Genomic DNA, 27,059 nt, shown 5'->3' with positions numbered 1-27,059 from the left:
CATGTCCAGTTCAATACTCAGAGAAAAAATGTATGTTGTCATCAAGTATGACCTGCTTAACATACACATTAACAGTGGTTTACAGCAGTTAGAAGACTTTGCTCAATGAACAATGCAGAATGGCCATGCAATTCCTCCCTGCTCCCGACATTTTCTCACCATATTCAACACACATGGTGGGGAGGAATCTCAGGATGCGTGGCACTTCTCTTGGCTTTCCACTCTAAGGATCAACCCTCCTTGGGAGAATGCTTCCTAACCAGGGAAAGCCAAATGAGATGTCTTTGTTTTGCGAAGATAGTATGCATCCCTTGCAACTGCATTCACGTTAGACATACAATTTAGCTCTTCCTTTTCTCTTTGACAAGACACTGAATGAGTAAAGAGATCGAAGATGCTGCTCGCCTAGATTAAATCAGAGAAAAAATCTGCCTGTGTGTATTGTGTCTTTTTAATGGCATCTATTCAATAGAAACTGAGTTGTTTGTGACACTTTTCTCCACCCCAATCCAAGCATTTTTCCGCTTCATATTGTTTGTATTGCTTCTACATTCTGTTTTTCCTACAAGATAAAGCTTTCTGTCTTTAATTAATTGTCAGAAATATCATTACTGAAAAACACAATGTATTTCTTCAAAATTTGCCACTTTGTATATGAATATTTTCCACCAAAAGAACAGTTATTTTTTCTAAAAACACAAAGGCAAAAATCATGGTTCTTTAGCTGGATAATCTTTTAAATTTGGATATAATAAGTGAATAATATTAGGAATAGTATCTTTCCCTGTCTTTTCCACTTTCTTCCCGGTGAGAGTTCAATTACAGAAGAGCTTTCTTCTCTTTACATGGTGGAGTTATTTGCTATATTTGATGTACAGAGTAAATCAGGTCTTTGGTTCTGCTGTATTTAGTGTTAAGTCATGAGTTTTCAGGAAAAACATAATGCATGAGCAGAAGTTGCAAATTAGCATTTTTTTCCCCAGAATAAGCCCTCTTGGACTAGTTTCTATCCTCCTTTCTTTCTTCACTTCTTCTTTCTTATTTTTCTGACAATTAATAATAGGACAAGCAAGGGAAATGTCACACAATGAGAATTTGTTGTTGAGCTTATTTACTCTTTACAGAATTGAGGTATATGGTTAGGAACAAAAAAATAGTTCATCAATATTTAACCTTTTCCACCCTTGATTTTTGTTAAGCCAGCTTCCAAGGAGCAAGTCTAACTTCTCCTTACCTTCCTGCCTTCCATGTGAAACGGTGTTACAGAAAAAGAGCACAGCTCATCACAAACACAGTGCCATTCACAAACACAATGACATCTTATTTTTTTTCTTTTGCCACCTGTGTGCTTGTTTTAAGGAAAGAATATAAAGTTACATATTCTTCATACAGTGAAAGCACAGGATATAACAGTGAAGGAGAAGATGGCAAAGAAAAAAGACAGACACTTGTCTGAGAAGTCATCTTTTACTTTTAGCAGCTTGTAGAAAAATAATACAAGGTTGCTGGGTTGGACGACAGCCTCAGAAGTCAGTCATTCAGCCATATTCCTAAAGGTGGGCCCATAAACCTCTCTGCAGAATATACTAAGTAGTATAAGTCCGCTAGTATAAGACTACACCACAAAATAGTCAAAAGCTGTGTCATCACAAATTACTGGAATTATACCTGTGTCTCAGAAGGTTTTAATTAGTTAGGGAACTATCCTCCCTGCAGCTACATGGCTGGTAGTTGTCTCAGAAGTTGGCTGGAGTGAGCTGAAAATGGCTTGTAACACAACAGAGCAAATGGGTAGGTTCTCTCCAACACCTGTTGGCCAACAGACCTGCAAGAGATAAACACACAGGCTTTGTCTCATAGGTGGGTCTTTTGCTTTTCCTATGAGACTATCAATAGTAAAGAACTTCCAGACACCTAGTACTCTGTGGGTTGTTGTCATTTTTGTTTTTTTGTTTGTTTGTTTTTTTGTTTTTGTGCAACCCTGATGACGTTTACACCTAAAGAGCAAATAACCCAGGTTCTGTGTTTCATTTGCAGGGCATGAAAAATGTATTTTTTCTTATGAGCAGTCCAACGTGGAATAAATAAGCTGAAAATGAGCACCACAAATGGATCTACACAATGCCCTATTGCTGACTCACCTTGAAAAGCACAGTCATATTTTCAAGAAACGTTAGGCTCAAGGCTATGCCTCAGGCCCCACATCTTGATCCTATTTTTATAACAGTCCAAATCTGAACCTCTAAAATATGGGAAAGTTCAGATCTGGATTCAGATTTTATGCTACAGCCATAAAAACTAATAATAACAAAGTCATCGGAAACAGGATGCCTTCCAGAGACCTGGCATGGTGAAAACGTTCACAAAATATAAAAGGAACGGTTAGGAGAGATAGGACTGTTACTGATAATCTAAATGAACCCCTTGTTCTTGTGCTCATTAATTGGAGCTCGGTGAGGTCCTTACAACAGAACTGTTCTTTAAAGGGGATGAATCTAAGGAGTATTCTTACATTATAGTGTTAATAATCCAGGCTATAGGACAACCCAATACATTGAACAGTGAGAAATTGCTAAAGTCAGACAATATTCACACAAGAGGTCTAAATGAACTTAAGTGTGAAATTTCTTTATTAATTGCATTACAGGTAATTTACTGATCATGTATGCCTTAGTCCCAGATGAATATGAAGTAGCAAATATGATAGCAGAAAGGATTCTTGGGGTAATCATAGGAATCATAGGATCAGTAGGTCTGACTTATCTGCCATGCATCCTGCTAAAGTTTATAAAACAGAAGAGAGAGAGCAGCTATGCAGGTAAATGTGTCATAAAGAGAAGAGACAATAAGGCTTTACTAGAAGAAGTCACATCTCACAAATCTTTTAGAGTTCTTTGATTTGCCTAAGTATAAGAGAAAAGTGCATGGCTCTGTCCTCTGTCAAGCACACCCAGGACAGCAGCATGCCAAGGCAGAATACAGCTGCAGGTCTGAGAGCTGCTGGAGGTGCTTCTTCCACTGCAGAGTTTTGGTGCCTAACTCCCTCTTGCTTTGCCATTGCAACTTCATACACACAACAGCAAGGATTGCTTCAGTGTAAGAGATGCAGTTTTGAGGGTTTTTGATGAAGAGGAACTCTTAACACACTGAGCGTGGATAGACAAATATAGGAACTCTGCATTTATGTCTGTTTTTAGGACCTTCTCATTTTGAAGGTTTAGTATATATTCTGTCATTTAGTATATATTCTGTCACTAATTCTCTAGCAATTTTCCTTCTTCTCTCCTTCAGGCTCAATCTAGAAAAAAGTGGGAAGAAAGACACTTTTAAATATGAAGAAGGAGAAGGATGTTGAAGGATAAAAGGTGTGTGGATCACTTGAAGACATCAAGTTTCTGATAAAACAATAATGCTCAATAAAAAAAAGTGTATGCTAGATGATGGTAGAATTCAAACAAAGGTAGGTAGTTAATGTGGGGAAAATTGGGAAAAATTATTAAAATTGAAAATTGAAAAAAATAGTAGCCTCTACAGAAAATAGTTCTTAAACAACGGATTTTAAAAACTTTTTCATTTTTTAATCAAAATCCTTTAAAAATATTGGAATACATGGTCCCCTACAATTTTTCATTAAAAATATTTTGTACTTCTGATCAACTGCAGCAAATGTGAAGTATTCATATAACATAATGTGAGGTATCTTGCATGGCATTTGCAGTCTATCCACTTTGCTGAAGCTCTAATCAAGATTACATCTGCCTTATTTAGTGTAACAATACGCTATGCACTATTTCCCTTGGAATTACAGTGACACCATACAAAATTTTCATACTGGTGTGGGCATCTTACCATATCCCATTTGCATGTATACACATTGAATGCTCTTTCTCCAGTGTCAGACTGAACACAAGAGCCTCGGGAGTGGGAGAAGAGTGTCAGGGATATGGAGGCTCTCCAGCTGGATGGGAATGTAACTCCGGTTACTACTCCAGCCCAGGATGGTTGTGCTTGTTCTCTGATGAAGGATCGGGTCAGTAATCACAGGCCCATGTGTCCTGTCCTGGCACAGTTTCCCCACTCACCTTAAAGCAAATAGTCCCCAACAGAGGTGTATTCTGTGGTCTGTGGGATACACTGCACATGTTTTTCTCTTGTAGCTAACTTGTCCTTCGTCAAATCTCTTCACTCCATCAAGAGATTTGCCCCTGCGTTCTGGTTCTAAAACCTCGTGCAGAATTTATGGCTCTGATAAACATGCACTGTGCTTCCTCCCTCTGAGGTGCCTGCTTTTCAGTAGGGAGAGGAGTGATCTGTTTATATTTACGGGCTGTTTCCTTGCCAAAAATATCACAGCAATGAAGGGCAGTTTTAACAGATACCAAGCCTGTCGATTTGGCACACGAATACTCCCGCAAGTGAACTCAGTGGTTTCACACGATTCTTTTTTGACTTTAAGTTGCTTTGCTGCCACTGATAGACAGCAAATTCACACACTCCGCCTGTCAGGCAGTGGCCAGATTTTTTGGCTGAGGTTAGGGAGTTGGCGGGTTACCCGCCCTGTGGCTGTATTTGCGGTGTGTGCAACACACATCACCCCCCCACACACACCCGCCATGAAACTCAAGCTGGGGCCTTTATGGTTTGTAAGCAGTAATTCTAGGAGCTGAGCAGCTATCAGCAAGCTAGCCCGAGCTGTGTTAAGCTTTCCTCAGTTGGAAGTTATTCCATGTTATATATCACTCAACAGATCTATACACTGTGGCGCTTTAAAGAACAGAGCTCTGTCTTAACTTGTAATCATTTTCTTTGAACTCAGATACTGTGAGAAATGCCAATAAACCCAGCAGAGACTATTTCTTACCGAGAAAGTGGGACTGTACAGGAATGTCGGTTTGAACAACAGGCTCACAGATCTCGTGAGCAGTAGGGTTACTGGATGAGGTAAAGGGGCACACACAGCGTTTTGGTGAGAAACAGACTAATTGCTCTTATCCAGATTGCTGGCACTGTGTAAAACAAACGTGTAAAAATGGAAATGTGTAACTGCTGTGTTGTTGCATTGTGCTAACCTACACTCAAATTCTTGGCACAAGGGCATCTACTTGGGAGACATAGAACGTTATTATATCTGTGTTGGGTCTGTTGATGCATTTTATCAACAGCACAAGAACACTGACGGTTACAAGAAAGCAACAGAAAAAGCAATCAGAGAAGTCTAAACTGCACTGATTTTCAAATTTGCATGGAAGTGCACGCACAGGCAAAACCATACAACTTCAAGAATGAAGAGAGAAAAAAACTGACCCCTGGCTTCATTTCCCTTCCTGCATCTCCAATGGATCCCAGCCAGAAACATTACAGCTGATCTTCCTTCAGTTTTGAAAGGGTTTTCTAACCGAACTCACATCCAAATGTTGCTTTTCTGGCCTATGTTAATGTATGGCTGTGTGTATTTACAGTAAAGCTGCATAGCTGTTCATATTCACATGAGCAATGCCTCATAGCTGGCTGACAATTTAATGAGACATTCTGAATTTTACCTAAGGCATTCTCACCAGTAGGAAATCCTGTTAGATTTACAAGTGTCCATCTGTTAAAATCCTCCAGAGTCATTTTAGATGCTACGCTGTTTGTTGGGTTTTGACCTCCTTTGCTGTGATTGTTCAATTAGTTCTGTAGTGTTCACAGCACATTTGTGCTGTGCATCTTGGAAAGCACGGTAGGAGAAGAACAGCCATTTTTAAAGCTCAGCTTTGATGAGATTAAAATGCCAGGATAAGGCATGCATTCCTGCATACTTATTTTCCAGGGAAATGCAAACTAATGTTTCCTTATTTTTCTTTATGTGGCTACATTTGTAAGCAGAAGGGCTACAGTTCCTAAATTGAGTTTAATGTTTTTTGATTAAACTTCTTTTTGTCCTTTTAATGCATCTTGAAAGCATTAAGTGGGATCAAGTGGATTAAGGTTTCAAGGGTCTGTGAATCTATTCATAGACCTGCAAAGGACTCTCTATTTACTGTTCACTTTTGAGATCAGTTAATTTATCCATAAAATGGGCATAATATGAATGAAGTGGGGGGGGGGGGGGAAGCGCAATATTTGGAAATCTTTGGGTGAAGTGAATGTCAAATTCCAAAGCTGTCTCCCTTAAAAAAAATCTTATTCTAGTTTCCCTTACACATTAATGACACCTACTCCCTTCTGAGCTTTCCTCCCCTCTGAAAGTACAAGAAGAAAATTCAACCCCTGCTGCCAGAGAAAGCAGGGGACGGCAGATCAGCATGGCTTACACCTACACTTCATGAGCTCTTTTGGCAGAGACATTCAGACCCTGCCAATACTACAAGGCCATAACGTCTCTGCTTCGTCCTACACAGAGACCTCACTGCAGCTCTCTTATCTGCACAGCTCAAGCAAACACTGCGGCCATAAAATACACCCCCTCTGTATGTTCAGCCTGAAAAATATATTGAGCAAGGGATACAACAATTGCATCATAAGGTCATAAACTTATAATTAACTGTAACTAAATACACAGAGCTGGTTCTTCTCCCTCCCTCTCCTTCCCAGCTGCTGTGCCGTGGCTCAGCAGCAAGGGAGGATCCTGGGGCTGGCATGTAATTTTAAATCTCATGGAATATGGCCATGGCTTTTGAGGAAGATACAGTTACATGCAATTTGTGTGGATAGAGCAATGAGGTCAGTCCCATGGTGCAAGGAGCTGTACAGGCAGTGAAAAGATGGTCTTTTCTGTCTCTCACAGGACAGGGGGCAGCAGTTGGGTAGACACATATAGGGGAGCAGGGGTGCCCACTGTGGGTGGTGGGTTCAGCAACATCCTCTCTGCTGTCTGACTTCCTGAGGGCAGTGTGGCAGAGCAGAGCTTTGAGACAGTATTTGAATGCAGATAATGAGGTGGTTTAGTAAGGATCCGGGGACATAGCTTCTGTATCTGCAGGAAAATAGGTGAGAAAGCACACAATACTTGTAAGGAATGCATACTGATGGGAAATGGGAGCTGGAAGTACTAGAAAGTGATATGAAAGAGGGGGTCTGAAAATGAAAATGGGTGATGAGCAACAGGTGTCATAGAAAAGCACAGTAGGCTGTGGAGGAAAACCTGACAGCAGCATTCCTGATGGCCAACAACAAGCCACAAGTCTTCTGGCTATGTCCAGGAAATAAGACAGCCCTGCCTTGACATTCATGCCCATGCTGTACATGGGGAATGTTTGGGGTTGAGCCAATGCTACTGTTGTAATAGTCACATGAGAACTGGGTGAGGAAGGCTGTTCCTTAGGTTTTCTCTGCATGTAGTCTGTATGCAAGCACACAGAGAAATGCCTACTAAAAAAATAGTGTCTGTTATGGACTAGAGTCCAGCCAGGGCAGTGATGTGTTTCCTGTAATTAAATAAGGAAATAGAGCTTAGATATTATGTTCTGGAAATGTGCTGAATATTTTAAGGACTCAATTTTTTTCAGATTGAGAACAGGTTTACTGGTGGGATAGTTAATGATAAGCTTCATATAAGGTCATCATAATGTTGTTTTGCCTGTGAATTTTGCATTACTGGCGACCTAGTGTCTCCATGTTACATTACAAAGTATTGTGCAAAGGTTTCTTGAGTGTGCTGAGACCACAAGCAGCTCCTGACTCTCAGTCAGCATCTCCTTTCACTGAGAGACACCTCAGATCCAAAACGAATACATACTTTTTAAAGGGGCCTGGGAGACAGAATGCCACACTCAAGCTAAGCTCACTGAAATGGGACGAGGAATCCTACCTACCTTGGCCCTTTTATAAATTATCACTCTCTCTCTAGACTTTCTTAAACATACTGCTTTTAATCCACACTACCCTGTCAGCTGTGAACTCTACTTAGATCTCTGGATATGTGATCTCTGAATTTGGTCCAGTGAATTTAAAAGAGCCTAAGTAGTTACCCAGGCGCCAAAATAGAAGAGTTAAGCAATAAAAGACGTTAGTAAGTGAACATTAATGCCAATAAGTAACAGGCTACATTTTTATTTCAGATGCAGTCCCCAAGGGAGCACGTTACATAGCTGCGCCGTTGCAGCAGGAGCCCCCTGAGGCGCCGTAACTCAGCGGCACACCTTCTCCTCTCCTATTCCCTCAGGCAGTCATTTACCTCTGGCCTAAGCCAGAAATAAAATAATAGTCCCCCCCTTCCTACCCCAGCCCCCTCAAGCACTCACCAGCTCATCTGAGCTGGCGAGTGGGAATGGACCCCAGGCTCTACTCATTTCCCACCCTCCAGTTCCTAATCCCCAGAGAGGAAATAAGCAGATGTGTGGCCCTGCTTGTTTCATGCACCTGGACAAAGCCCGGGTAATCCATGTAGGGTTGTAAGTGGGTTCTTACTCCCTCAGGCAACAGCATACTACACACATGTAAAGCAGAGCATTTCTGTTTTGCTTTCTTCTAGCTCTCTCATGTGTATGTTACGCCAGCGAGTACCCTTTCTCCTGTAGCCAAGAGACTTCTTTCACATCTGAATTTGGGTACAGCAACTCTTGCTTAAAAACCCTAACCCACATCCTACCTTACCACTGTCCATGGAATAGTGGTCTTTCCCTCCTCCCTCCAAATATTTTACTCTGAAGCTACCCCTGGGCTCCAAAATGGTCATAAGGCTGCTAAGCAAAGTGCTGTCAACCAGACCCTGGGGGCAGTGTCCCAGCTGAGAGCGGGGTGACATTCCTGAGGAAACAATGGAAATATTTTGAGCAAAAATAACTACCATTTTAAAAGGAATTTATTGGGAAGGGCAGGTGGAAAACGGAATTAGATGGGAGTCTCAAGGTGCCTATAACAATAGGGAAGTAGATGGCAGTGGCCCAGAGCAGCTGGAGCAAAGCTCTCAGTCTGGTTAACCTGAATTTGCCATGCTCCCTCCTAATCTGCTCCTTTATCTCTGTGGTGTTTACCTGTGCTTGGGTCCAGTATATGACACAGGGTGTTATGGCATGTTTCATCATGGCATTTCATCCTGGCAAAAACCTTCACGGAGAAGCACTAATGGCCACAGATTCCTTTGGCACACTGCGCCAAATCCTGGGAAACTTGTACAGGGTGTACCAACAAAATTACTCTGCTACTCACATGAGCAGTAGCTCTGGTAAGAAGCTCCCCATGGATGTGTGCACAAAGAAGCATGACGTCTGCCAGTCTAGAGTATAATTCTTTGCACAATAGGTTGCTGTGGATGGCTAAAGAAGAGAATGAGACAAAACATGGCCAGGAGGAACCTGACTTCAAATGCACTTACTATTCCCCTAAAAAGCATTATAATATGCTGTGTCACATAACTGTTTATTTGTACTCAGTGAATTTCACTGCACAGAGAGACCATAGCACCCCTAACGGGGAAGAGAAAGGCACATTTCTGTCCTCTCGCTGCTTCAGCAGAGAGAAGGAGAGGCCCCACAGGAACATCAAATGGATACGAGCATGTACAGTAGTGCTATGGTCCCCCAGGGAAACTGGAAGAGTTGGAGAGATGGGATGGAAAGCTTTTCTTCCTGGGGTCACAGGAAAAGGTAGTGGAAATGTACCCCAGAGGTCTGGTTTCAGAGTAAAATTCTAACAAAAAGCAAGTGTTATATGTTAAAAATAAAATCTTATACATTTCATGGTTCAGATTCATGACTCATGGGGTGTTTTGGAGAGCAGGGTCAACCAAGGGCTTGTGTGGAAACTCAAAACCAGCTTTGCAATATCTATGGATGGCAAATCTTCTTTAAAGACAAAATTCATTGGCCTTACAGCAACTACCCTGGCTTGCACTGGCCAGTGAAGTGGCCATATGAATTTTTATATGCTTGTATAAAGTCACCAATATCACCCTAACTGTGGTCACTGGAATACCTGTTAACTACAATATCTCAATCAGCTCTGCACTGAAAATGGTTTTAACTAACATGCAAAGTTAGGCTGATCACTGAGGCAATTTCATTTTAGTTTTAAGAATAACACCAGCTGAGCCATGCTCAGAGAAGGCATTTGATTCATTCATGTCTTTAAACAAACAAATGAAAATGTCAAAAAGAAAGTAATTGACTGATGAAACAACAATGGAAACAGGTTATGTTTGCAGATATATAGCAACTTATGAACATTCACTGAAGTCGGAAAAAATACACATGGGGAAAATTTCAGTGTGTGAAAAATTTAAAAAAATGCAAAATAGGAAGCTATCAAGAACATGGGAGAGTGGCTGGTCAATTAAGTACTGTGTAAAGATTTCCAATTTTCTTGTAGTAAATTATTTATTTAGCCCTTGTATGCCATCAATATATTTTACAAGTTTAATACCCAAATTATAGCTACCCACCCATTTATGGCCCTGTAAATGAGTCCTGAGTTATCAATGTGAATTCTTGTTCTAGGCAATGTCAAATTTAGATTGGATTTGGATGTATTGCTTTTACCCTTATCAAGAAGGTTTGCTAGTGTGGTATTTTATTGCCATATTTAAAATGGAAAGTGCTTTTAAATAGACTTGCCTGGATAGCACAACTGATCACAGCTCAGATATGTCATTTCCCAACTTAAAACCCAGCTCTAATCTAGGCAGGAGACTTGGAGACCCAGCAGAACCCATTTATACTGAGTGCGTTTCTCTGCAAGCTCAATTCTTTTCTGTGAAGTGGAAGAGCTATTGTGGCAACAATGACTTTAATCTTAAGTAAGGATGGCTGGAGTTCTTAAGTAATAAAACCAAATGGTAATCTACATGTTTCCTGATATTTTGTAAGAAAAACAAGCAATAAAGAATGCAAATGAACAAGTGTAATGACTTCCTAAAGTACATTGCATTATATTTGGTTATGCTTAATGACTTTTATTCATGTTTCACTTTTTAGTAAAGGTAGGAAAATATACAGTAAAGGCATAGGAATTATCAGTGAAGGAAAATAATATGTAAGTGACCAACTAATCAAAAAGACACATGAAAATAAGAACACTGTTGTGTAAAATGATATCAAGGCAACACGAGAATCTGGAAAACAGAAGGAAATCAAGCAGAAACATTGCTTGCATTTGACTAACTAAAAGCAGGATGCGGCCCAGAGTAACAGTCATTTGGAAGGTTAATAAAAAAGACATTTGTATTCATGACATCAAAGCTAGCTGAGATTTGCATCTCTGCACCAAAGGGCGTATCTACCAAGAGGACAAAACAGAAAGGGAGCAAGTAGGGGAAAGGTTTGTAACAGATTAAAAGGGTGGCCATTTTATTATTGGTCTGCAGCCTGATACTGACTTTCCAGGGCCATAGCATTTCTTAGAGTATAATTGTCACAAGAGCAGAAGACCCTGAGGTAGAAAGTGGGTTGGTTTGAAGTCTGCCAGGCAGGCTGTGTAGTGTGGGAGGAAAGCCCAGGGGAAAAATGGGAGGGCTGAACAGAGAAACACACTCAAGGGAGATGAAGAAGTGGAAACTGGGAGAAAGGGACTGCAAGGAACTAAAATGCTCACTGTCAATCACATGTAGGGCTGTCCACCAGATTTTTGTTCTCTGAAGCCCCAGTGCTTTATTCTCAGTGTATTCCTGGGGCTCAGCAAAGAAGAACACCTCCAGCAAAGCATGCTGCATCCCTGTACAGAACAATGATGGGGAAAGAGGGTATCTGGCACCAGCACAACAGCCTTGGTAACAAACCCATCTGCTGATAGAGGAACAGAGGAAGAGTAAACGATAATTGCAACAGCACAGCACAAGTTTGGCTCAGTAGGGCAAGCATAATGGATTGCATGCAGCAGTTAAGTGGGCATGAAGACAGCACAACTGGGAAAGCAAACAAAGGTAGGAATCTAAGCAGGCAAGTACAGATCCAGCTCACTAGCTGTTCAGGCTTGAGTTACCCATTAACAACATATGGCTGCAGCAAACTAGACAAGCATGCACAGCAAGGGAGGAGGGAGATTCCAGGCAAGCATCTTGCAGCTATTGGCATTAGGTGCATCTCATGCACCACGACCAGTACAAAATCTTGGCATCTTGGCTGTCTAAAGTCCTACAGTAGTCCCAGGAAGGAGACAAGCTCTTTCAGGGAACATTACATCACACCTCTTCTCATGCTGGCCTTGCAAGGGAGTGAAAAGCCATCTCTCTCTCAATCGCTAGCTTAGAACCTAGCTAGACTAGGAACCTACTTTTTTACACAGGAGACTCTACCAGATTTGGATCTCATTCTTAGTACACACATCTGTCCTGTTGAAGAAGTCACAAAAGCTGATAGCAGCAGCCTGTGACTGACAATTCTCTCAGACCTGTGGCCACTGTTTCCATCACTTTTGCTTCACCCAACTGACTCACTTTGAAAGCCCTTTCACTTCAGTGATGAAAGAAGCACTACTGCGCTTGTTTAGCTTCATTACATACGATACTTTTTCTAATTCCACAGCTGTTTCTTCTTGTTATTCTCATGCTCACTTGCTGAGTATCTCAGTCTGATACAACTGTTTTCTATTGGAAAGTACTACTAATAATAGTCAGAATAGATGACTTGTATATTGCAGTAATTTCTGGGTAGAGCCATTCTTCTGACGCCTTTCACATGGCTGTGTTGTTTTTAGGGGTTTCATTATAGGTTAAGGCAGGTTAAATACCATTTTCTGTCCCTATTTGAAGATTCACAAACATTCAGCTTTTAAAAGAAATAATAAAATGATTTAATTTTGCTGCCTTCAATGGAAGCACAGCTGGTCCAGCATTCAGTTCTTTTAATAACTTCACCCTAATCAAGATTGTGTACTTGTCACTTAGAATATCTCCCAGCTAATTTGTTATGGGCACTCACCTATACCACATGGATCTCTCTTGCAAATTTACAAAAGCATCATAGCCCTGTGTTCCCAGTCAAATTCCATCTTAGATAATTATTTTCCGGGCTTGCTCATGCTCTCACTGAACTCAGTCATAAAACTCTCATTATTTCAAGTTCAGGTTTATCCTACTGCTCCTGTTTTGGAACTGCTAAAAGGTGTATTCCGCTTAAAAGAGGCATGTTAGTCATGAAAGCATCTTGCAAAATCCTGTCAGGATCTGGCTCTCTTAGATGAAATACATGGTGTATATATGTAGTGTATTGTTCATATGTTTTTAGTTATTTGTATATTTTAGTATACCATTGACATAGTCGTTTGTATTTCATAATCAGCTCTTTCCTTTTTTTCCTAATTACATAACATGAGTGTATAACAGTAGTCACATGTTAAGACGAAATTGTGCCATTGATGCACTATAGGGGCAGGAAGGGCTGGGGGGAAATCTTCTATTGAATTATAAATAGCCCTTACAAAGTGAAAACAACCTAATCCTTGTTAATCACAAATTAGGAAGGAGAGCGCCAAAAATAGCACAATGATGGTGTGTCAAATCAAACGCCTCTGTGCAGGTAGTTTGTACAATACCAGGTGACTATAACTGTTGTGGGAATACCGTCGCTCAGGAAAACAGTCCAACTTGGTGCCAAATAGCCATCAATGACTGGCTTTCTCAGTGGCTCTCTTTAAAAGGCATCTATGCAACAAAATGAGTGATATGCTCCATTCTACCCATGTTTCACTGGCAGTACAGTGTAGTTGTTGTAATCTAAAACCATGCAGTTGCTTGTACAGTAGTTAGTGCAACGTGAATCTCACAAAGTCTGTGCCAGATAACTCTCCTACACAAGTTTTGAGTGCACAGTGAATATGATTGTATTAACAATTCACCCTGTAGGGTCTGTTAAAATGCTTCCTCTCAGCAAGATAAAGGTCTCCTGAGTTTTCAAGCTTCATGGATTCAAGCCTTCTGGCTCACACAGTTTCATCAATTTGTAAAGTCTCAACTATGCTCAAATATTTTATAATAAAAAACTGCATTTTTTCCACTCCTAGACTCCCCTCAGAGTGTTTATTATGTTAGATACATTACATAAGCTGGCACTTTAGGTGCTTTATGAGTTTTCCATAAACCCTTATTTACTAATGGCTAGCCTGACTTTGTGAGTCTACTGTAAGATTTGACCTTTCCTAGTAATGGAAACCTGGTTCAAATAATGTTTATAGTACCTTTAAAAAGAGGCATCATAGAACTGAAAAAAAAAATCATAATTATGATAAAAATATATATCATACTTTAGCCAGCTTTCTTTCACAGAGTGACCAGTGTCTTTCCAGAAGTTTTTAGTATATACCTTTATTTTTCTCAGCTGTGAATTCTGGGTTGAGAAGTAAAATCTTTGGAGTAAGAGCAGAAATAGACAAAATCTGGCAAGCTCTGCTGAAAGGTAAAACTCGTTACCTTTGCTAACAGTTCCACACCCAGAGACTGGGCTCATTAACTCCGTCAAGCTTACTTATAGTCTGTTTTTTCTCAGTTTAAGAATTTCAAATGTTCAAAACCCCTCACTACCTTTGTAAACCAGTAGCTCTGATTTCCAAAAATGCTGGCACTAGCAGACCCAGAGAAGTTGCCAAAATGTTAGTTTGAAAGCAGCTGAATAGGAAGATCTGGAGAGGGATCTTCCCACCCCACCCTGAGCAGAAGAAGAGCCACCGTCACCCCACCAGAAATTGTGTCGGCTTTGTTCGGGTGAGTAAGGGATGGCAGGATTACACCGGTACTATATATGACATGCTGTTGTCCCTGGATTTTACGGGGTGGGGAGGCAGGGGAGGAGGAGGTTTAAAGTGGTTCTGGTGGTAGCCAATTGGAAGAACTTTTGCAGGTAGACATGCAGAACTGAAAAACTTTAAAAAATAAAAATAAATAAAAAAGCTACGAAGCTAGGGAAAAGCTTCCCACTTCACAAACAAGTGTGAATGTTTACTAGGTCGGCCAGTGCCTTAATGCACTTGCAGTTACTTTACAAAGATGCACTACAGGGAGATCTGCTCTTAATTACCTTAAAATACAGCCACAGGAAATGGCATAAGGCTGTGATAGGCTTTGCAACCTCAAATTCCTACTTTTAATCGGCATTAGTCATTTTAAATTCAGCTTTTTAAAAGTCTTAGTAAAATTGACCTTAGGGAACAATAAAATGGCAATTACATATGACAAAGGTATGGAGTAGAAACGATTAGTTATTACCTCAATAAAAGAAAAAAAGATGGGACCGTGAACCTACAAGCCAAATTCCAGGAAACAAGATAGGCTGTTTGACCTTAATGAAAAGAAAACAAACAAACAAACAAACAAATACTGGGGGTAGATATTTTTGGTGTATCTCTCTAAATAAACACATTTTTTTTAATCACCCAATTTACTACTGATATATTTTTATTTTGATACAATGGCTTTGATCAGTCACTTTGATAAATCATTATTTATTTGCTTGCATTACAAGTCTCCTAATACATCACCTGAAAAGGAAGCTGTTGTGTAGAACATGTGGAAATGTACCCTGGCTAGTTACTACATGTAGACTTAGCATGCTTGGCCAAATTCTGCGCATCCTAATATAACATACATCCACGCTAGGAAAGCTTGGTCCGTCTTCTGATGGGATGATGTGAAGTTTTATGGTGTATCCTAATGTCTGATGCAGACAAAACTTAGAGAACTCAATAGATGGTTAGAATAAGAAGAGTATCTGGCTTTCACACTTCTCTGATGAGTCCTGTAGCCACATTAATCTCCATGTTCATCTGCAAAGCCCAGTCTGTAGAAATCCATATGAAACTTGATAGGAGAGTTCAGAAAGGTATTTGTTTTCTATTAAATGCTATCAGCCTTTCCCATAAGCATAAAGAGACTGCGGTTTGCAAGTTTCTGCCTTGGTGCTTTTGATATATTTGCTGAGTGTTTCCTGCTAGTACAGGGCAAGGTTGCCCCACGCACCCACGCTGGGGAATAAGGAAGTGAAAGTCTCCCTGGGTGGCCTCCGTGCATCCCTCGTCTGTGCCTGACGGGCAGAGCAGGCTGCCAGGGAGCCAGCAGAGCCCCAGCCCACCGCTCCCCCATCCCAGCACGCAGCGGGAAGTAATTTACTGGTGATCCGGGCCAGGAGCAATCTGCTTTTCTCTCTGATTAATGGGAGAACCACAGACAAAAGTATATCGCTGCCCAGCTCCTGCGGCAGTGCAGCTGAGAGCTGCTCTTCTGCTGCCTTTGGGGAGGGAGCGCTGCCTCGTGAGCAAATTAGGAAGGATCCAGACAGAGCCATGCAACAGCTCCAAGGCATCGAAATCTCTTTGCCCCTTTTTTGAGGGTTGCAGGGGACATGGAGAACTGTGAGGCATATTTACTGGTCCTTTCTGGGTGCCCTTCCTAAGGTGTAACTGCTTTCCTGCGAAACAGGAGCAGATAGAAGGGAGCAGGAGAGACTTGGGATTAGCAAAGAAGCTACCAGATGGCCCAGATAGAGACATCAAGAGGGAGCCAGGCTTATTCCCAACTTTTCATCTGTGCAGTGCTAGAAAGATTTCTGCTTTTAAGAGTGTAGCACTACCTTAAACCTTGATTTCCCATTTATGAGTTAATAAGCTTGCCCTGAGGAAAGGGAGGTGACTAAAACAAGAGCATGTGGGCTTTATTTGGATTGTCCTGGCTACTGAGTCTGCCCTGCAGCTCACTAGGTGATCGTCACATTAATTAAAAAAAAATCCCCAGACATTTCTAAAACAAACATGCTTTGTCATTTCTTCTCATCCTTTGACAAGTTTGTTACCTCTCCAATACACTTAGCAAGAAAAGAGGAATCAAGCGAATGAACTGTAGAAATGGTAATTCTGGAAGCCTGCTTCCTTACCTTTATTGTGTACTTGTGTGTTGCCTAACACAGCAAAGCTAGAATGATGTTTTCTTGGCTGTCTGAAGCAATGCATGACACCGGGCATGGTTGAAAGGAACAGTGGGGTTTCAGTCTGTATTTTATCTCCTGCCAGCCCTTGATATCTGTAAGAATATAGCAAATGCTAGTTCACTGATTTTCTTGGTCTGCAGTTGGAGCATTGCCTGCAATGCAAATGGCATAATAGAAGAGTGAATCAAGAACAACAAACAGACCCACCTAGCTTTTGTATGTAACTGTGACCTCATGCTGGCTATGTCAAAGAGTCTTTGACAGACTCTTCTTCATATAGGATTCCTCCAGCATCTGTTTGTGGCACTGTTTCTTAGGAAAGATGAGATTTTTTTTTGTAATTTTCTAACGCAAGTATGGTTATTCGTTTACCAATACAGTGATTTTAGAAAGTTCTGATAGCCAATTTGTGATGATTCATACAATTTGAACAGATAGAAAAGAAAATACAGTACCTGAAAAACTCAATTTGAAAAACTCAAATCTGGAGTAAGCTTAGGTAATTTACTAGGAATGTGTTTGCCTACCTGGATCTTTATGAAAAGAAGAAAAAAAATAGTGGAAACTTGTGAACAAGGAGGAAAATCTTAGAAATCATCAAGAACAGGGCTAAAAGGGACTGTGAAAATTGTCTAGCTCTTTCCCTAATGTTTTAAAAAAACTCCAGAGATGTTTCCACAACTTCCCTACATGACCAACAGCAATCCCTAACAGTCTGTACTCTTAGCCATCTATACTGCCTTGTTCTGCTGTCTAGTCTAAACCATCATCATTCCTGTAATTTAAACCCAACACTCACTGTTCTATCCCCAATGGACATCGAAAATGTTATTTTCCAACTCCATGGCAGGGGGTTTGGAACTAGATGATCTTTAAGGTCCTTCCCAACCTTAGTCATTCTATAAGTCATGCTGCAATTCTGTCAGACATGCCTCCTACATCTTTGAAGACTGCTAGCGCTGGTTTAGGGCTGAAAAGAAGCAAAAAGGAATTAATCCAGTGGCACTGCAAAATCTTACTGGATCTTTAGCAGAACAAATCCTGAAATCCTTATTCAGGATGAACTTGCAGTAATTACACAGAATTTAGTCTGAGTTCTGAAAGAGGCATGACACTGCCCAGAAGCAATTGCTGGGCAATGAGATGAAGCTAGGGACTTGGCCATGGTTACTCCTGGAACATACCCAGCAAAGTAAAAGGAAGGAGGAGGGCATGGGCATTTCTGAAGATGTCCTGCTAATTTCCCTAGTATAGAAAGATCTCCCAGCTCCTGTAATATTTGAGAGCAGGTGGATGTGACCAAGCCAGGTGTCCAGCTAACACCCGCAGGATCCCAGCTAGCCTGAAAGCCCTGCACATCTGACAGTGAGGGAGAGTGCCACAAGGCAGAGTAAGGCTAGGGGGCAGGATATGTCTAAGTACTCACATTTTCAGGACTCAAAAGATGAATCAGTTCAGGATGATTTAGACAGATGTATGTGGTTCTATGTGGTATCTAAACCTTATCTAATTCCTACACTGTAGATTTGTAGGAGAAAGTTGGCACTCCTCTTACACAGAGAGAGAGAGAGAGAGAGAGGTTTGTGACTAGTAGAAATATTCCATTGTAATGATAAATGAACTTATGACATCATTTTCACTTGGTAGCTTCTAGATCATAAATGTGCCCTCACAAGGAAAAGGGTTCATTTAACCAGCTTTAAGCAAGAGCCAAATAAAATCAAAATGGTGGCCTTGTGTATTCTGGTCCACATTAAAGGGAGTTAACATAGATTTGTACTTTTTATAAAAGCTGTGTTTTTTTAGTGATACTGTAATTCTTCCTCTAAATGCAGAAATAATTACACAGCATTGTTACACCTGTTTTTGTTTATTCTGTTCATGTCCCAGACAATATTAAGTGCCATTCTAATTTTTAACATTCAGACATGCTCAAGTCTATGTGAAAAGCTCCATCACTAGGAAGGAAAGTTAGCCTGGAGTGATAGCATAAGGCTAGATTCTTGTGTGGCTGCTAGAGAGAGACGATCAGTTTCTTTTTGCCACAAATGCACTCCACCCCCCCTTTTTTTCTTCCTTTTTTAGTTCCTCAGCTCTCTTTGATTTACACTGTCTCTGGTCTACTGTTTTGAGAAGCCAATGTTGTGGAATCCTTAAGTCATCTGTGACCTAGGTCACTACAGACAGGAGCAATTTAGTAAAAGTATTAATTGAAACTCTTCTGGCAAGCCCTACTTCTACAGATGAAGTTACACATCAAACCTACACAGCCTGCAACTCCACTTCTGAGCAGATGAAGATTTTCAATATCTCATAAACAGGCTCCTCAATCACCAGAATCTAATAAGGCTATAATCATCATTGACACTATAATGATTAAAATGAATAAAACCCATTAAGAAAAGTCATGTTGAGTTATTAAAAGTTTCGCTCTGTGTGATATGTAATCTTTTATCCATTTTTTATGATGAAATCTGTAACCATCTATCCACAAAAGACCATTAATTTACTGCTCTGTGGATGTTACCATGCTCTTTAGTTTAACAGCTTATCATTGATTTCTTGAGGGAGATATTATATTTGGAGAAATACACATGGAACAAAAGCCAGTATGTTGCTGTAAATTTGCCACTGACAGGATGATCAAAGTATTTTGGTCTACTCAAAGCAGAGAGATGGTGAACAAGTTCAGAAGAGCCTATGGTCATATCCCTGCCGTTGTAAGCAGACCCTGAGGCAAGGCAGCAGATACATGTTTTCAAGAATCACAAACTCTTGTAAGAAAAGGTCATGTGCACTGCAGGGGGAAAAACAATAAAATTTCCATTAACTAGAGCCTAGTTAACCGGCTTATTGGCATCTATTAGAAACAAATTGCAAACAAAACTGATCCTATTATAAACTTCCCCTTGTTCCCTCAGTAAAATAAAGTCAATGAATGGCCCACAAAAGGAAGGAGGAATACAGTTTGTCAGACGACTTGCTTTATTTTTAAGGAAGTATAGGGTTTCACCCACTGAAGGGTCTACAGTCGTGACTGGCAGAAAATTACATAGTTATGGGAAATGCATGGATCAGTGCATCTAGAGTAACCTGGAGAAGGGAGGCAATGCACTCCTGCTCACATTCTTTTAATGGCGACTTTTTTTCTAGGCAAACAGCAATAAAAAAATGTGAATGGAAGGATGTGTACACAAACTTTCAGGCTAAGTGGTGGGAGAGCACTCTTCCTGAAGTGTACTTTTTCTCATAATAAACTCAGCTCCAATATCTTTATTGCTCATCTCCTTTTTAATCTTATTAACAATAAAGCCTAAAAATGTTTTGAAGAAGTCAAATAAAGAGTGTTGTCTTTCATTTCTGAGCATTCTTTCCATTTACCTGAGATGACTAATAAACTGGCTTTCCCAGCAGTTTTAATGCATGGGTCAAATCTTCAGCTGGTGCAAATTCACTCAAAAGCAGTGAGGATATGACAATTTTACTTGTTGAGAATCTGATCCCATCTGTATTTTCCAACTTCTTTTTTTTTCCTTTAGGCACCACTTAGCACTTCAGATGTAGCTATGACTCAAATAAAATTCCTCTTATTTTATTTGAGCCATGTGTCACAAGCCAGTACCACAGAAATATAAGTCATTTTGTGAAGAGAATAAAACAATATTTGTTTTTTTCAGAGATGTTTTGGCAAGAAAATTATAAAAACCAAATATCACCTCCCCCTTATCAAGAGAAGGTATGGGATGAAGGAGGAAGGAACATGAAATATACGATGGTGATTGTGGGTGTCACTTTGACACTGACTAGAGCAGGAGGCAAACTGCTCTGATTTAGGCATGTGGTTGAGAGACAAAGATGTGCCAAGGAGCTCATGGAGAGGTCCTTGGCTCCAGCAAGCTCTGCCCTTTCACACACTCTGCCAGCACAAGACCCTACTTACCTGAAAATCCCAGTCTCACCAACAGTACTATCAAAAGAATAATAGTAAGATTTCCAAGTAATCATTGTTAAAGGGTGAGTTTGGGAAAACATCTAAAAAGGTAGGTATCACTTTTCAAAGCAATAACCAACCCTCACTTGGTTTTAGTGACATATCTGACATGATGACCTGGTCAAGTACAACAGCTTTATGCTCTACTGAAAAAAAAAAAAAAAAAAAGAGAGAGAGAGGGAGAAAGGGGACCCCCTGCTCTGGCATCAGGAGTCCTTCTTGAAGCCAAGATCCTGTATTAACTGAGACATCCATGTTGAATTCTACTGTGGCTTTTCTTTAGTCCCTCTGATCCTATTCTTCTTCCCTTGCAAACATAAACGAGAGATTAAAATTCTATTGCACAAATCCCCCAGACTCAGAGCCTCTTGCCATGGGGGATTTTTTGCATTGTTCAGCCTGACCTTTTACAGAGCTCAAGCCAAGCAGTTTAGTACAGTTGTTGACAGATTGAGTCCAATGGCTTAGGTGAATCTGAAGCATTTCAGTTCATCAGTCACACACTGATTGTACGCCATAAGTAGAAAGCAGGTAGTCTGAGGTATTTATGGTGAACTATCCAACCATTTATCTGCTGAAGAGCATTAATTTACTGCTCTGCAGATATGACCATGCTCTTCAGTTTAACAGTTCGTCTTGCTGCAGGGCAGGGAATTTGTTAGAATCAGATTATTCTGACAGGTGACCTATATTCTTTGTTGAAAAAAATGGGGTTTCTGCCAGCCCTTCCTTCATTCCAGCTTTGGTTACTAGTTTGTCTAAGCCATAAGGCCATGTACCAGGAAACACCTGAGAAAGGAGTCTCAAAGTGCTGTGCCATCCTACCTAGTGGCCCAACTCAGTTATTGCCAAAGCAAATGCCTAAACAGGAGGGGAAAAAAAAATCCAAATCCAAATTCGAGTTGCATACCATAGTGCCAGGTATTGCTTCCTGATCCTTGCAACTAACTCACAAAAACCCTGAAGCAGGACTTGACTACAGTCCTATATTAATACAGAGCTATAGTTAATGAGGAAAAACAGAGGAAAATATCACAGAATCACAGAATCGTCTAGGTTGGAAGAGACCTCCAAGATCACCCAGTCCAACCTCTTACCTAATACTAACAAGTCCTCCTCCAATATCTCCATCCTTGAAGGAATATTTACATTGTTACATCTTAGACAAAAGGGAAGTTTACTGTTAAAACAGCTGCAATTTTTTTAGATATTAATGAATTTTAATTTATCTTCATGCTGCTAAAAGTATACATCATTCTGATCAACAAGGCAGTGAAGAGTTTGTCACATGGATGTTTCCGTGGTGTTAATCTGAACTGTAATTAATTGTAACCTTGTGAGTGAGGGTCTTATATAGGAGAGGCAATGTGCACAGGAATAATGAGAAAACAAGTCACTTCAAGACTTTTAGTGAAGCCGTTCATTGGTGAGGGGTGATTGTGGAATGATGAGTCAGATCTCCCACAATTACAGGTGGGGAGAGCAATAAAATCTTGCTGAGTTTGGCTATTGAAATTATATGGTTTCATAAACAGCATAATGTTGTCCTCAGCAGGTAGATGTTATATTTTAAGAATGGCCACTTTACACCACATAGAACTATCCAGTGGCTGAAGGTCAGCAGGCCACCTGCTAGATGATGGTATAAATCCACAGAATTACTTGAATGGAATGTAATTGTAGCAGTGTTGTTCTTGTTGTAAAATTACAGTTTACTGAATAGGCAAGTAAATATTGTAAATATTTTCCTACAAATGTATCAAAGGATTGGGGGCAGAAGAAATTTTTGCTGACATGTTCATCTCCGCAAGAAGTACCACATTTTATGATAAACTAGTCATAATGGTTGATCATTTTTTTCCTTCCAGTTGGTACAGGAAAAAAAAAAAAGAAAAAAAAAGTAGTTTTCTTGGTTTTCTTGTTCATTTCTTGCTCAAATGCTCAAATGTTACTTTTGGAAATTTAACCTCAGCACTGTCTTTAAAATGGTGATAAGAGTATGTAGCTACAGCTTCCCAGATGTGACTGCATCAGGAGGGCAGGCTTCTAAATTAAGTTTTCTTCTAAACAGGAATATATGCCGTTAACAAAACACAACATAAAATATGATGGGAAAAGGGAGGGACCCCATCATGTGTAGAGAAAGGGCTGCACTATCTTCTGTCTTCTTTCAAAGTCAGGTTAGGAGGGGAGTGTAATGACAGCACAGTTTGCTGAGGATGCCTCATAACACCTTTTCTTCCCAGCTCAGTGAGCTCTCCTCAACTTACTTAAAATCTGGTCTATAATTAATTCTTGCTCTTAAAAAAAAAAAAAAAAAAAAAAAAAAAAAAAAACATAAAAAGCCTTGGGACATCTGGGAAATCTGCAATTCACTTCTCTGTAGTGTTATATCTACTGCATACCCAGCCGTTATTTTCAGCATGATTTGAAGGGGCTTCATCATAGAGAGGCATCCTGTCTCTATCTCAAACAAGACTTGTTTGCATGGGGAAGATAGAGCCTATTTTTGGTGTGTCCTGGATCCATAATGCCCCTAATGCAAGGCAAGATTTTGCTCAGTTTAAAGAATGGCACCATTTTTCAACCTCTTCTATACTGCCTTTCCCATATCTGCAAGGGTGTGAGCTAACTGGCTCTTCTTTAGATTCCAGTCACGTCTTGCAGTTCTTCAAAACCTTCACCTGGTGGGACACTCCTTCCTCTCTGCTCTCTGACTGTATATTTAGATGAAGAAGCAATTGTGCTGGTTTCACAAACAGCCCTGTGAAGATGAAGTCACTCAGAAAGCTGGCAACACTGCACAGAGAATTGGCATGCCACACCTGCCCACAGAAATCAAAAGATGATTTCCTTACCAAAGTGCTGGTCACATCTTGGGATATCTTCTCAAGAGAAAGCCCTCAGCAGCTAATCCCCAGACTACATCCCTTCCAGTCCGAATAACACCTAATATCTTTTGAGAACTGGTCTTTAAGACTGCTGTTATTTCAGAGCAGTATGAAAAGTTGTCCATGCTTTTCACCAATTATCACAAACATGGCCTTCATTCTGCAAGCCCATTGACAAGTTAATGATCTCCTTCTTCCCTAGAATCCTCCTTTTAAGGAATATTTTTTACAAAAGGACATATAATAGATACTCTCCAGGTAGCAAGTTTATTTATACTCAACATGATGTTCAATGTTATGTTCCTCAAAGTGTGAATGTCTTGTTCTCACAGGAGATGCAAGCAAGGTCCAAGAAATTCTCAGCTGAACCCAGACATTGGAAGATCTAATGCAGATAACTGACACAAAAAAAGTGCCAGTATTTACAATTATTAAACCAAAGGGCCTGTGGAAAAGACATGTTGGAAAGACGTGTTTGAACGCTTATTTGCACAGGAGTAAAGCTCATAGACCTTCAAATGAAATATTAGGAATTTTCTAGGTATAATTAAAATGCAGTAATTTATAAATAATAAATCTCTTTTTCAATTACTCCCCTAATTATACATCAATGCTTAATTAATATTTAGCAGTGGTTTACTCTTTCAGTGCCTAAATCTTTATGTAAAAGCAGGAAAAATTTTGGGTTGGAGTCCACCTAACCAGCATCTTAATTGCATTCAGGTATCTTTCTCACACAAAATATAGACAATCTAAAATGAGAGCCTAAGCTATCTATATCACTGTCTCAGTGGTGAGAGGCAGGTATGTTTGAAGGCCCTTACGGGGAAAGTTAAGCTAAGCAGCAAGGTCTTACCCAGGACTCTAACTTCACAGTTTGATATTATGTAAGCAAAAGACCATAAAATGTATGTCTAAAGGGTATAAGGAAGAATGCCTACAGAAGTCTGTTGGTGTGGTCTAAGGTACTTTTAGCCACCAGGTTAGAATAAATGTCTGTACAGCTCCACTGGAGATTAGTGTTATTATTAAGTGGGTAAATAAGCAGGAATCATTGCTTTATGTGAAGATTCATCCTGCACAGACAACCATGCTCAGAGGCAATATTTGCCTCAGATTTCCATGAGAAAAATTATCTCCATGGATAATTTGCAAAAGCTTTTTGCTGACCTAAAGTTGTATTATTGATTTCTATCTTTTAAAATTTGTCATTAGTTTATATTTTAGCATGATAACAAGGCTATCATGCTGTGCTATGCTGGCTTACATATTGTGCTGGTGTTCTGAATGACTGTTGTAATGGCTGGGTTCCTTCTGGACTTAGACTGAAATGTAATTTTTCTCAAATTGCCATCAAGTCTTGAATTTTATGTCTGAGCTCCGCATGGGTACTCCTACAGTCAGAGGAGGAAAGTTACACTTTCAACTGCATCTTCTGTTATCACTATTGCAAGATCCTAACAATCTCTACAAAAGTAACACATAGGCAAAAAATGTACCTCTTTGGTAGCGATGCTAGAATTGTACTAATTTACAAAGCTAACACTGAATTTCTAGCACTTGGTGCTTGGAATCTATTTTGTTTTCAGTTATCTAAAATTATCTACCTCTGCTTGTGGGGATATTTAGTCTTTATATTCCCTGTATTTAACATAGAAAGTTCTCTCTCCTTAATAGCTTTTTGCCTACTATCCAGGTTTAAAAAGAGAATGGCAAATATTCAGAACGATTCTGTTTTCAACTAATTTGGTCTGTATCATTATGTAACACCTTCTTGTTCTTATTTAATATTTGAGGTCTCTCATCAATAAAACATTTTAGTGTGAATTTCTTTCCACGCTAATTCACCTATCACACGCTATCCTGTACACAGTGAAGTGTGTGCCCTCCCACTGAAACTCAAACACATGCTTATAATTTGAATGGAAACACTGTAAATGGTTTTAAAATGACTCGTTCTGCAAAGACAAGTCCTCTGCTTGCTCTGCTTGAAGAATGTAAAATGTTTTTCACTTTTTTTTTTCCATTAGTAAGGGGAAAAGCATTCACACCAATACATACAGGTTGAGCGTCTGCACCTTTGGCTCCATTTATCAACATCTTTTACTTTCATCTTTCATTAAAAAAGACATAATTTTACATAAGAAAAAGACATAAAAAGACATTTTTACATAAGAAATCCTAGATAGTATCTTTTGAATACATTTGAGACAGATCACTATTTGCAACTGTTTAAATAAAATTTAATGTGAACGAACTTCAGCTTGGCTGCCCTTCAAGAACTAGTATAAACAATGAGACAGAAAAAACGTTATTAATAAAAACAACTCAAGAAAGGTAATGATGTACTTATAAACCTTGTGGTATCATTATTGCATATAATTCAAAATCAGGAGTTAGTCTTTAAAAATGAGATATGTTTAGAAATGATGGAATTTTGAAATAAATGTTCTGGTCTCAAGCTCCACACTTCAATGTATGCCTTTCAATGTATTTTAAGTTTTCCTTTGCAAAGAAGAGGACTGGAAACTCATTTTCTGCATAGAAAAGCCAACACCCTTTTGGTCCTAGGGCTTGGAGCTTTAAATAAAACATAGAACATTACAGAAATCACAGTATAGTCAGGAAAGCTAGCAGCCATGTGGCACCATGAAACCCTTATGTGTATTAGTTTTATCTATAATACGGTGTGCTAACCTGGACTTCATGCACTCCATGGGTGTGCTCTGAGCCCTGCTGCACCTCAAGGAAGAACCTGGCTGTCAATAAGAGCTAGAAGCACTCCCAAGGCCTCGCACCGAGGCCTTCTGGTGCCCTTACTTACATATGGAAAATGTTAGAGAACCCAAATTACTAAAGCAGACAAAAGAAATAAAAAGAGAATAACAATGACTTTCACGTGTCCCATAAATATACCTTGGCAATGAATTCATTTGCAAGCACAGCAAACTAGACAATTAGGGGCAAATTTTCAAATGTGTTCTCTTAACTTTTAATGCAAAATTGCATGCCTGGTTTTCATATGAAAGTTTTTGGCCTGTGTAAAACTCATGTTTTTGTGTTGAGAGGCATGTGAAAGCTGGCATGAGACCATTCCTCGTGTAATTTCAGAGGCTGTAAAGAGGGGCCTTTGAAAACTGAATCTGCTAGTTACCATTCTAGTGCAGAGATAAAATAGTTTTCTATCCCTTGATCTCACGGGGTTTTCACAAGCTTCAAATGAAAATAAGTGTTAACTCCTCTAAGTAATTTTCGCAAGATATCTCTGGTAAATTACCCACAAGATATAAGTGGGTTCATGTGATAGCTGGAGACCCTTAAAGTGTCTATTAGAAAACTATACTGATGAAA

General features: G+C 39.8%; 1 long non-coding RNA gene across 1 annotated transcript in view; it reads left to right on the top strand.

Annotated features, from left to right (window-relative positions):
* Positions 1-14,409: 14,409 nt before the first annotated feature.
* Positions 14,410-27,059, top strand: part of LOC136790042 (uncharacterized) — a 37,536-nt gene continuing 24,886 nt past the window's right edge. Inside the window, exon 1 of the long non-coding RNA XR_010829200.1 lies at positions 14,410-14,611. This is a non-coding gene — a long non-coding RNA (uncharacterized lncRNA). The remainder of the gene's footprint in view (positions 14,612-27,059) is intronic.

The sequence above is a fragment of the Anser cygnoides genome, chromosome 2 (assembly GCF_040182565.1).
Source record: "Anser cygnoides isolate HZ-2024a breed goose chromosome 2, Taihu_goose_T2T_genome, whole genome shotgun sequence".
Lineage (NCBI taxonomy): Eukaryota > Metazoa > Chordata > Aves > Anseriformes > Anatidae > Anser > Anser cygnoides.
Note: the sequence above shows the minus strand (reverse complement) of the source record. Positions and strands in the feature narration are given on the sequence as shown.